This window comes from Alosa alosa, chromosome 22 (genome assembly GCF_017589495.1).
Source record: "Alosa alosa isolate M-15738 ecotype Scorff River chromosome 22, AALO_Geno_1.1, whole genome shotgun sequence".
NCBI classification, from domain to species: Eukaryota; Metazoa; Chordata; class Actinopteri; order Clupeiformes; family Clupeidae; genus Alosa; species Alosa alosa.
In genome coordinates, this window is record NC_063210.1 from 16,966,195 (window position 1) to 16,978,694 (window position 12,500).

Sequence of the window (12,500 nt, forward strand, 5' to 3'; positions counted from 1 at the left end):
GAGCCTTCAAAGTGTAACCCAACATAACAAGTAACAAGATATGGATGCCTGCCAGGGACCCCCTGCTGGGTGTGACCCCTAAGGATGTCAAAGAAGGGCCAAACATTTAAAAATAAATAAAAAGGCACTAAATCAAACATTTGAGGTATCATCGGTCATAAAAAGAAAGGACAATGCTTCAGTTATTTGGGAAGCATAGCCCTGGTCCACATCCTAGGGTTCCCCTTCCTACACCTGGTCCACTTCCCTGACGAAACACTTGTCTGTTTTACTGAACCTGACATTGCGAGTCCCTTGCGGTATGTGGTCGTAACAAGACAAGACAATGCTAAAATTCTTTGGGGAAACAACCCTGGTCGATTCCACATCCTGGCTTCTGCTCCCTCTTCCATACACCTGCCAGGGGCCAAGAATCTGCTGCTCCACTTACTTGTGGCGTGTGGTGTACCCCAGGGCCCCGTCTCCCGCTTCACTGGGGGTGGCTGTGGCTTTGGCTGTGGTTTTGGGGGCCGTCTTGGCGTCGTCCTCAGCCTCTGCCTCCGGGTCGCTCTCCTTCTCCGCCCTCCTCCCTTTCAGGCCCCCACGTGACGTGGGTGAATCCCGCCCCCCGGAGGACTCATCCGTCCCAGAGTTCCCTCTGCTCCCAGTGTCCCCTACAGGTGAAAGCATCAGGAGGAACATTTTTCAATGATACATTTCTTGATACATTCATCAATTATACCTTAATTATCATACAAACATCTAAATTGTTACATATATAAGTGGTAATGGACTATTATGCTTGAGGAAAAACATACTTATTATTATTATACAAAAGTAAGGGCACATTAACATCATACTAAAATAAGAGAAAGAGAGAGAGAGAGAGAGAGAGAGAGACAGAGAGAGAGAGGTTTTCTTGTCCTCACCTGCTTCTGGTGCTGTGTCCTTTTGTCGGTCGTGGCGTGTGTACTTGCTGCTGAGATCCCATGTTAATGTGAAGGCCAGCCAGCTCTCGGCCACCCCGCCTTTAGTAGCGGGCATTCGGGCTTCTGCTTTAGACTCCATCGATGACATGGCCTCCACCGCGTCCATGACAACAGGCCCCAACACCTGACCTCCACTCCTCTTTTACCTTTTCTCCTCACCAGCGCAGGCCTGGTCCTCCTCGCCGGCCGAGGGATGGCTGTGTGTGCGCGAGACGCTGGATTTGACCCGACGTGTCCCAGCGGATCTCAGATGGAATTGAGGGAGGAAGGGCAGTGGGATCACCTGGAGGATAGCATCTCTCAAGCGTCCTGGAGAGGAGAGAGGAGAGGAAGAGGAGGTGAGGTTTAAAACACTCGCTTATATAACCCTTTACATTACTTAAAGGTGCTATAAGCGATGCAGGGTAACGTCACTTCTGTTGACGTTCAAACAAAACAGAGAGCCTCCCTCCCCGCCCCTCCTGTACAATTGAAACTCTCCCAAACGCACATTTCGTCTGTGATTTGCTGGAACAGTTTGTTATGTTTTTACTGGCAAGGTTGGCCCAAGTTGTTTTGTGGCCGTTTTTGGAGCCTAGGCTCCTCTCTTTTTTTATTACAGTGTATTCGTGGCACAGGCAACTAGCAGATGGTGAGGTGAAGCTGTATGTGACAAAAAATGTTTTAGCTTAGAAACTGTGTTACATCACTTATAGCACCTTTAATATCCAATGTAACCAATTGAATGGGTATCATTTGCACTTTAGCTCCTTGGTGCTTCAGGGAGCAGGACTACAGAATCAGCAGCAGGCAGTGGGCCACTTCAAATGATTGAACCCATGGAAGGACCGGAGCCCATGAATAGCCTTTTGAGACTTTAACCGGTGCAGACGACTGCGTTACAACACACAGCGTTTTTCTCCTCGAGTCAAAGAGTGAGAGTCATCCAATGTAACCAACATATCAGAACCTCTGATTGATAAGAAAACCCTAAAAGGCAGGCCTCCTGTTAGGCCCTCTGTTTCATATTTTAAAGGCTACCTGGCTGCCCATCACCTCAGACTTCACACAACAACCCAACAGAACAGAGAGAATACAACAGAGAAGAAGAGAGGAGAGCAGCCCAGAGGAGGAATCAGCTGGACAGAGGAGCAGCAGGGGAGGCGAGAGGTAAACAAGAGGAGAGGAGAACAGAACCAGAGAGAGGTGAAGAGTTTAACAGGTCTGCTCGTAAACATCTCACTTCTGCACTGTAAACACCTCCCTCCTTCCCCTCTCTTTCTCCCCCACGCTCGGATGCAGATGTGGAGCGTCTGATTGCTAACGAGGTGAGGGAATCCCCTACAGGCACCTCTGACACACATACCCATGAGGGCACAAAGGGACCATCCAGACGATAAGACATGTTTTTTTGTTCCGTTTTGTAGGGCATGATGAGAGAGGGCTGAGAGGAGAAGAAGGATGGAGAGAATGAGAGAGAGCGATTGGGTGGAGGGGAAGAGAGATGGGAAAGAAGTGGACGCAGATACAAAATCTGTTAAAGAGGTGCACACAGACGCAATCTCCGTAAAGGCCACACAGGTCACCAACACACTGGAAGGCTGCAGCCTGCTGAGGTACCTGTCAGTTCTAGTCTATAAGAGCACAGACCGTATGAAATGTTTACATATAGTGACCTCTTATACAGGCAGGTCAGGGGTCTTTCAACATCAGTCTCTGTGTGTCTGTGTTTGGCGTGTATTTGCGGTGTGTGTGTGTGTGTGTGTGTGTGTGTGTGTGTGTGTGTGCGTGTCAGAGCATGTGGTAGTGATGTATGCCTGTCTGTTTGCTACGGCAAACATCCCCTGCACGCGCGCACCTACTGGACTGCATGTGGAGGCACACGCGTAAAAGCGCGGTGTGTGTGTGTGTTGAAGATGATGATGATGAGAGCATGTCCTGCTGTCGAGCATGTTTGAGTAGCGCCGACTCCAGGGAAGTGGGGGTTAATGGATCCTCTTGAGTCCAGAAGCCAAAACACAAACAAAAACATTGTGTGTGTGTGTGTGTGTGTGTGTGTGTGTGTGTGAGAGAGAGTGTTTGTGTGTGTGCCAACAGAGAAACATGTTTGTAAGTCGCATAACAGTGTGTGTGCGTGGGTGTGTGTGTGTGTGTGTGTGTGTGTGTCTGTGGTGTGTGTGTGTGTGTGTGTGTCTCTGTGCTGTGTGCTCTGAACAGAGGTTAATGGGCCACATCTGGGACCAAGCATTTAACAGCTCTAAGAGTGGAGGGTGTGGGGCAGAAAGAGAATTATTTGAGGGGGAGGGGCGGGGGTAGGAGGGGGGCAGAAAGATAATTATTTGAGGGGGAGGGGCGGGGGGGATGGGGCAGGTTACAGAGTGACAGTGAGACAGGAGGAGAATTATAGGCAGGGTGAAACCAAATGATTTAGGGGAATACCCAGGGAGACGAACGGGGGCCGAGAGAAAAGAGGAGAGACAGAAAGAAAGAGGGAGAAAAGGGGAAAAAGAGGATAGAGGGGAGAGAGGGAGGAAAAAGTGGAAAGACAGAGAGAAGTGGGGAAGTGAGCTAATCCAAACGAGAGGGGCATGATAGGATAAAAAGACATGGGGGGGGGTAAAGGTGAAGAGGAGAGAGAGAGGTTAGACAAAGAGCTCCGACTAAGGAGGGCAGAAATCCCCAGAGGGAGAAGAAGGGAGGGAAGGAGAACGACAGACACAGGGAAAGATGGAGAGGGAGGAAGGAGAACGACAGACACAGGGAAAGATGGAGAGGGAGGGGAGGAGAACGACAGACACAGGGAAAGATGGAGAGGGAGGTAGGAGAACGACAGACACAGAGAAAGATGGAGAGGGAGGGGAGGAGAACGACAGACACAGAGAAAGATGGAGAGGTAGGGGAGGAGAACGACAGACACAGAGAAAGATGGAGAGGGAGGGGAGGAGAACGACAGACACAGGGAAAGATGGAGAGGGAGGTAGGAGAACGACAGACACAGGGAAAGATGGAGAGGGAGGGGAAGAGAACGACAGACACAGGGAAAGATGGAGAGGGAGGGGAGGAGAACGACAGACACAGGGAAAGATGGAGAGGGAGGGGAGGAGAACGACAGACACAGGGAAAGATGGAGAGGGAGGTAGGAGAACGACAGACACAGAGAAAGATGGAGAGGGAGGGGAAAAGAACGACAGACACAGAGAAAGATGGAGAGGGAGGGGAGGAGAACGACAGACACAGAGAAAGATGGAGAGGGAGGGGAGGAGAACGACAGACACAGAGAAAGATGGAGAGGGAGGGAGGAGAGGGAATGGCGGAGCGATTGTGAGGAACTACATTGGAGAGAAGTGGTGACCAAGAAGGAGGGGACAAAAAACTGGACAATAAAAAAAGAGATGAGAACAACAGAGGGAAAGGAGGAATGTTAGGAATGGGAGAACAGAAGGAAAGATAGACACTAGAGGAGGGAGAGAGAGAGGGTGACAAAGGCAGAGAGGAAGAAAACAAAAAAATAAAAATATGGCTAAAATAATAACAAATGCAAAAACAGGGAGAGAGTAGAAGATGGTGATCGAGCTAGAACAATGAAAAACAGAATGAAAGAGAGAATAGAAAATGTTGGAGAGAAATAATGAATGAGGGGAGGAAAAAGAGAGTGAGAGACAAATACTGAAGGGGAGAATGGAGGGACGACGGAGAGAGGACTGAGCGTGAGACCCGTGACCTCGTCTGGGCTGCGGTGAGAGAGGTTTTAACCCTCTCGAATGACGGCCGATTGGGGGTCACAAATCTGCCACGCCGCACCATCGGCATGATGGGATACAGGGGGACCCCAGGGTTCATACGGATCACTCGCTCGCCAACAAAAACACAGCAGAGAGGCATCACGGGTCAGAGAGAGGCCGTCGCCACAGGGACTCACAGATTGTGTGTGTGTGTGTGTGTGTGTGTTGCCTGTGTTTTTGTAAAAATTCCAAAATCACTTCAGTGTAAGTGGATATGTGTGGGCATTAGGAGAGTCTGCCCTTAAAACTTTACAAATACAGAATGTAATGGATGTGTGTGTATGCATTTATGTGTGTGTGTGTGTGTGTGTGTGTGTGTGTGTGTGTGTGTGTGTATAAGTACATGAGTGTGTCTGCATTATTTGCAATCTGGCCATTCCAGCATCTGTGCCAAAAATATGGGGGTTTACTTAAGAGTGTCTCTGTCTCTGTTAATTTACAACATACATCTTCTCTGTGTACAGTGTGTGCTTGTGTGTGTGTGGAGAGACAGTAAATGTGTGTCTTCTCATACCATGTTCTACTTGTATGGTGCTTCTGTGTACACACTCAATCACATCATCCTCACAGCTCCATACAAGTACAACTCCAGCAGAGTGAGCACACACACATATGCTTGTACAGCCAGTGCTGTACAGTCTGTGTACAGGACCCTTCTAAACATACACTGCCAACAGACTACCACTTCAGCACAGTCCCTCCATTCCTCCCTCTCTCTCTTTCTCTCGCTCTCTCTTTGTCTCTCTCTCCCTCCATCTTTCGGCCTGTCTGTCTGTCTCCCCAGTAAAAAGTGCCTATCCAAGCCAAACGCTATCAACCACAGCCTTGGCAGACTCCGTCCGCACTGCTGTGTTCCCATAACGAGCCCCGATAAATAACTATGACATCCCTATAAAGAGGGTGCGGGAGGCGGCTGCTGACATTTGTTAACTAACATCATAACTTCATAAATTACCCATAAACACAAGTGAATACTGTAGAAAAAACGTGTTCTCATGTGCCAAGTACGTCATGGCAATTTACAGGATGCATACAGTGTGTATGTGATACGTGTCGGAGACTGTGTCTGCTAAATGGCCTATTAAGAGGTCCTGGATAAGGTTGTCGTAAATGTATGAAGTGTAAAGAATACAGTTTCAAAGTCTTTGGTAGTGTCCGTGACTTGTCTCCATGGTTGTAACTCCCGGTAACTCATTTCAAAAAGAGCATGGCACGTAATATTTTCCGTTTTAAAAATAATGATTCAAGTAAATGCTAGAAATAACGAAATGCCGAAGCCAGCAGAAAAAATCCCAGAAGATTTTTTCTTCTTGAAGACTTTTTTTTACTTCTCCCACCATAAAGATGCCAACTTTAATAAACAGCATTCATGCCTTTCTACCTTATGTGCACCTCCAAAAGGTTTATTTGAAAAAAGTATACTTCACAATCTGCAACAATCAATTATTTCCTTTGAGTATACTTGATATATCACACTCAAAAGTGTACTATACTACTTGACCGGTCCACTACCCTTTTCCCCTAACACACTACTGCACATGAGTTGACCATTAAACTGAAGGATGGTTCCTTATTTCAGGCAAGTGGCCTGATTAATCCAAATTAGCCCTCAAGTGTTGAGTTGAGTAATGAAGGGTTATTACAATCGAGGAATGTCCTCTTGTTAATCCACCACCGAGGGTTATTAAGATAGAGGAATGTCTTCTAGTTAATCCACTATTTGCTGATTAGGGGGACATACGGGAAACTGGACCGAAGCGGAGTAGAAGAAGACCTCCTAGTGTGCCCAGTCTTAAAGGGCATTGCTCCAACATGGCGTCACTGACACACACAGATACGGTGATCTGTAAAAAAAAAAAAAGACCAAAAATACGCCAAACACAAACACAAACGTCTACACTACAATGAGTCCCATGAGGGCTGTTCTGTGATTTTTTTTCCCCTCGCATTTTTTTTTTTTGTGTGTGTGCATGTCCGAGCTATGATTAGGCTCCAACGTAATTTGAAATGTCACATGAGGGCCAAGTTTTGCTGTCTCTCTCCTCCTACCTATAAAAGGAGAGAAAGAAAGAGGCTACATCATCACAATCATCAATAGAACAAACATGATTTTGCTTTGTTTGGAAGCCTGTGATGTTTTCCCAACCCAACAAGGAGAGAAAGTTTGGAGATGTGAGTCATATCTATCCATTCTCGGGTAAGGCAACGGTGAATTCACCCTGAACACAATCAATCTTTTTTTTTGTTCGTTCGCTCACTTGGTCTTGGGATATGTTGTTGTGAAACACCATATTAAGGACCTGTTCAGACAAGCAAAGCCTAAGGCATTTTAGGCTCTTTTGATGGTCTTTATGAGTGATTGAGAGTAAGAGAGTTTGACTATGTGTGTGTGTGTGTCTGTTTGTGTTGTGTGTGTGTGTGAATATGTGAGTGTGTGCACATGCGTATTGTGTGTAGACATGCATGCATGCGTGTGTGTGTGTACACTTACTACACTGTGGAATATACACCACCTTTTTCACAGTGACCGCACACGGTGATCTGTTAATTTGCCGATGACCAAGTATATGTTCCCAGTATGCAATACAGCTTCCTAATAGACCCCAGTGCTCTACTACTGTACATAGTCAAGAAGCTGCTGGCCTTGCAACCGACGGTAAATGTGACCTATGGTCTGTTACATCACAACGGAAGGAGAGCAAAGTGGCTGCCAACACGAACAGGAAGTGTCAGTAATTTCCTGCCATCTTTGTCCAGCATGAGAATTGTACTCAGTGTTGTTTTTGAGCGAATATCGTGCTCCTTGAGTGACCTGTGCGTTGCTCAGGTAGGAGGACGATAGTTCGTGTTTTAGCGCACATGGGTTTTGCACAGACATGTCGTGCACAGCGCACAGAAGTGACCAACAACAAAAGAAAGTGTGTCTGTCTGTGTGAACGTGCGCGTCTGTATTTGAGGTATGTGTGCGCAGAACACACAGTACAGTAAATGCCATATAGACCCTTTCAAGAGAGTTCCATTATCAGCATCATAGTTGGCCCCACAAGACTTCCGTTTTAACATTCCATATGTTAACTTAATGCAGAGGAAGTAGATTGGGAACCAAATAGAATGTTCAAGCATTGTTTTTGTTTACCTTGTTGAAAGGGTCTATAGTTTTGTTGGGAAAATTCTCTCATTATATTTACTGGTTGCCTACCATGAGAGTAAAAAGCACAGTACATCACAGTGCAGCTCCTCTCCCCTCTTCACATCAGTTCAGGGTTCCGAAAATTATTTATGGAGCTTCCATATCTAGGGTCAAAAAATTTAAGTAATCTCTCTGGCAGTTATAAGTGCCAGCCAACTATAAGTAATACCGAGGTTTTCTCTGCAGTGCAAGAATCCTCCCAATGTCGGATCATCTCAGCACACACGGACACCAAAGGAGGAGTGTGTGTGTGTGTGTGTGTGTGTGTGTGTGTGTGTGTGAGAGAATGCAGCAAGTGGGGCTAGCGAGGCTTTTATGAGGTCAGGGATGAACATCAGCCTAAGATGTGGCAAGAAGAGAGAAAAGAGGGTGTATGATGTGTGTGTGTGTGTGTGTGTGTGTGTGTGTGTGTGTGTGTGTGTGTGTGTGTGTCTGCGTAGCCCAGAATCACAGATGTCTGCCAAGACGAGGCTCTGGGGAAGGAGGGAGCGCAGCACGTATCTGGGCCAAGCCGCCTTGGAACCAAAGAGCCGTAGCCTTCCCTGACACAAGGAGTAGGAAGACCACCAGCGTTGCTCTCTAGCGCACAGCCTTCACATCCTGGACATTCTCTTTTCTCATAAACATCACTCAAGGGTGTGTGTGTGTGTGTGTGTGTGTGTTGTGTTCCAAGGTATTCTATGTGTTTGTGCACACGATTGTAGTTTGTGTGGTTTGTGTGTGTATGTGTTTGTGTGCAGAATTGTGGTTTGAGTGTGTGAGTGTGTATATATGAGTTAGGGGGTTATACACGGAGACTGAGCCAGTGGGACGCTCAGTCTGGAGCTGGAGGCTGACAGGTTTAAGAGCCTTGACCCCGAGGTCGGGTGTGGTAGCTAAGACCCCTGCGTAGCAGAAGATGTCCCAGTATGATTACTGAGGTGTTTATGTGAGCCTAATCCACAAGACTACACCATGTGGCTACAATCCACTGGGTTAACTAAAGGGCTGAGGGGAATGCCGGCCAAAGGGCAGTCCATCGTCTGGCTAGTCAGGTGTGTGTGTGGGGTGTGTGTGTGTGTGTGTGAGTGTGTGTGGTCTGAGAGAGTCCAGCCTATGGTTGTGTGCGTGTTTGTGCTCGCACGTGACTATGGCTGTGGCCAATGGCTATGTGAAAACACGTGTGTGTGTGTGTGTGTGTGTGTGTGTGTGTGTGTGTGTGTGTGTGTGTGTGTGTGCGTTTTTTAAGTGTGAGTCTGCAAGTCTATTCTTGAGGGTGCAGGATAAATTGCATCCGTCGTTAACACTGTAATTGTCTTCATTATTTGCTATTAAACACTGCTTTAATCTGCCTCACAGGTGGCTTCCCGTCCTGGAACTCAGCAGCAGCAGCTGACCCAACACCGGACCTGGGCCAGACGTGGCCCTCATCTGGGCTGGACTCACTCAACCCCAGCCAGATTTCCGGCGGGGGCACTTGGAGTAGAACCCATCTTGGACCTCACCAGCTAGTAATAGGCTGCCAGAGAAGCAAAAACAAGGCCCCATGACGTCCACAAACACAGAGAGAGAGAAAGAGAAAGAGAAAGAGAGATAGATAGACAGATAGATAGAGAGAGAGAAAGAGAAAGAGAAAGAGAGATAGACAGATAGATAGAGAGAGAGAAATGACTGAAAGAGAGACACACACACACACACACACACGCTAATAGAACACCATTCTCCTAATACATACAACTCTGAGGAGATAACTTTAATCACTTGGCTTTTGCCTGTTTTAAAGAGCCATTTAGGAGTGAGAGGGTAGAGGGTAGAGTCATGTAGGTAGAGGCCAGAGTCATGTATCAATAAACACAATATACATACATACACACACACACACACAGCATAGATCACAGCAGGTTTTAATTATCAATTTGGAGAAAATTAGCAATGTGCGCTCTGGCCACACGTGAGACAACATGTCTGACTTTACTTTTACAGGAATTTGGAAACACACACACACACACACACACACACGCAAACCACAAAAACAAGAAGGAATGCCAAAGCATTGTGTTTTGATGGTATGTTAGTTATAGGCGCCATTTGACATACGCACAAACTCTTTGCAGCAAGAAACATTGGATTCCATCCATTATAACACGCAAGCATATACAAATACACACACATCACATGGCAAATGTTCCTGGATCCAGAGACATATTTGCCATCAAACACACACACACACACACACCACAAAAACAAGAAGGAATGTCAAAGCATTGTGTTTTGATTGTATATGTTAGTTATAGGTGCGATTTGACATACACACAAACTCTCTGCAGCAAGAAACATTGGATTCCATTCACAACTACACACACATCACATGGCAAATGTTCCTGGATTCAGAGATTTGCCAACAAACACACAAACACACACAAACACACGTGGACGCATGCACACACGCGCACACACACACACACACACACACACACACACACACACACACACACACACACACACACACGCGCACACACTTCGATCTCCATCCTCTACAGCATGCGGACAGCACAGCAACTGTCCAGCACAACCCCTATGACCCTGCTCTCCTCTGCTGGCTTCCCGTAATAAAAACAAACGTTCGCAGAAAGAGGCGCTAGTGGCTAGCGCGAGACGAGGATGAATGGAGCGAGGGATGATTCATCCATCACTTCCCTTCCACCGGGGGTCGGACAGAACAAAGCAGGGCTTTCGGACCGGCCTGGCGTGGGCCCGCGCCGCTGAATCATGACCAAACACAGTCTCACACAGAGAGAGAGAGAGAGAGAGAGAGCGAGCGAGAGCAAGAGAGAGAAAGCAAGAGAGAGACAGAGTGAGAGCGAGAGAGAGCGAGAGAGAGAGAGAAGTGATAAGAGAGAAATAAAGAACAAAAAAGAGAGAATAATAAAAGAAAGAAAGAAAGAAAGAAAAAAAGAAAGAGAGCGAGAGAGAAAGAAGGAGTGAGAAGAGAGAAATAAAGAACAAAAAAGAGAGAATAAGAAAGAAAGAAAGAAAGAAAGAAAGAAAGAAAGAAAGAAAAAGAATGTGAGGACAGAGAAATAAATGAGAGACTGAAAGAGGGCAGGAGACAGATGCTGTAGTTCCGCTCACTACAGGAACAAAAGGAAATGGTCTGGCACCGACACACACACTTACACACACACACAAATTTATAAGCACACACACACACACACACACACACACACACACACACACACACCTTTCAATAGTTTAAAGGTGGAGGACAGAGCTTTTGTTGAGGGAAAATAGAACCCGCTCCATCATTGAAAGCCACAGTGTGTCATACACTAAAAAGGCTGTTTGTTGACATCCCCTCGCTTCCAACGCATGCTGTTCCTTTGTCCCAGATGTTGTTTCCATTACTTTCCTCCATTCCTATCCAAGCAAAACACTTCAGCACACAAAAAAGCAACACCGAGCCTGGTTCACACACTAATAAAACAGGCTGGCTGACCTACCTGACTGCGGGTTGCTTTGGTTAAACACGTCATCAGCCTAAAGTAAATGGAAATGGACATGCAAATGACCTGGTCACAGCTACCCTGGATGCAGACTGTGCTTTCACAGGATTTCACCACTCTGGACGAGTCTACATGGCCAGGGCTTGGCTGCGGGACATCGTTGAGTGCTGTGGCGGATTCGGCCCAAATACGTAGGGTTGGTTTGGAGTGCTTTGGACGCTTTGCTTTGCTTTTCTTTGCTCTTCTCTCAGAGATGTCAACTAAGACGTTTCTGTTCCCTTTGTGCAACACTCACATGGAAGGACAACAACAACAGGGAAGGACAACAACAACAACATGCTGCAGACAATAACAACACGCTACATTTATATGGTGCTTTTCTAGACACTCAAAGCGAGAGGTGTGTGTGTGTGTGGAGAGAGAGAGAGAGCGAGAGAGAAAGAGAGAGAGAAAGAGAGCGAGAGAGAGAGAGCGAGAAAGAGAGCAAGAGAGAAAGAGAGCGAGAGAGAAAGAGAGAGAGAGAGAGTGTGAGAGAGAGAGAGAGAGAGAGAGAGAGTGTGTGTGTGTGTGTGTGTGAGAGAGAGAGAGGTGTGTGTGTGTGTGTGTGTGTGTGTGTGTGAGAGAGAGAGAGAGAGAAAGAGAGAGAGAGGAGAGAGAGAGAGAGAGGTGTGTGTGTGTGTGTGTGAGAGAGAGAGAGAGAAAGAGAGAGAGAGAGAAAGAGAGAGAGAGAGAGTGTGTGTGTGTGTGTGAGAGAGAGAGAGAGGTGTTTATATGGTGCTTTCTAGACACTCAAAGCGCTTCTCAGTGAAGGGGGAACCTCACACTAACCACCACCAATGTGTAGCACCCACCACCTGGACCCATCCCATTATGCGCCAGAACGCTCACCACACTCCAGCTTGAGGTGGAGAGTGAGGGAGTGAATGAGCCTTATTACACTGGATGGATGATTAAGGGACCAGATTGAGTGAGCCAGGTTGGGAATTTCGCCAGGTCACCTTGGAACCCCTTACTCTTTGTGATAAGTGCCAAGGGATCTTTAATGACCACAGTGAGTCAGGACTTTGGTTTAACGTCTCATCCGACGTTGCGTGAACGT

The 12,500-nt window shown here is 47.0% G+C and overlaps 1 protein-coding gene across 1 annotated transcript in view; it reads right to left on the reverse strand.

Moving 5' to 3' along the window:
• svild (supervillin d) overlaps positions 1-968 on the reverse strand; it is a 67,967-nt gene extending 66,999 nt beyond the window's left edge. The window contains exons 1-2 of the mRNA XM_048232903.1: positions 909-968; positions 431-653 (exon numbers count right to left, since the gene is read on the reverse strand). The gene's annotated coding sequence lies outside the window, so the exon portion shown is untranslated. The remainder of the gene's footprint in view (positions 1-430; positions 654-908) is intronic.
• Between the last annotated feature and the right edge of the window lie 11,532 nt (positions 969-12,500).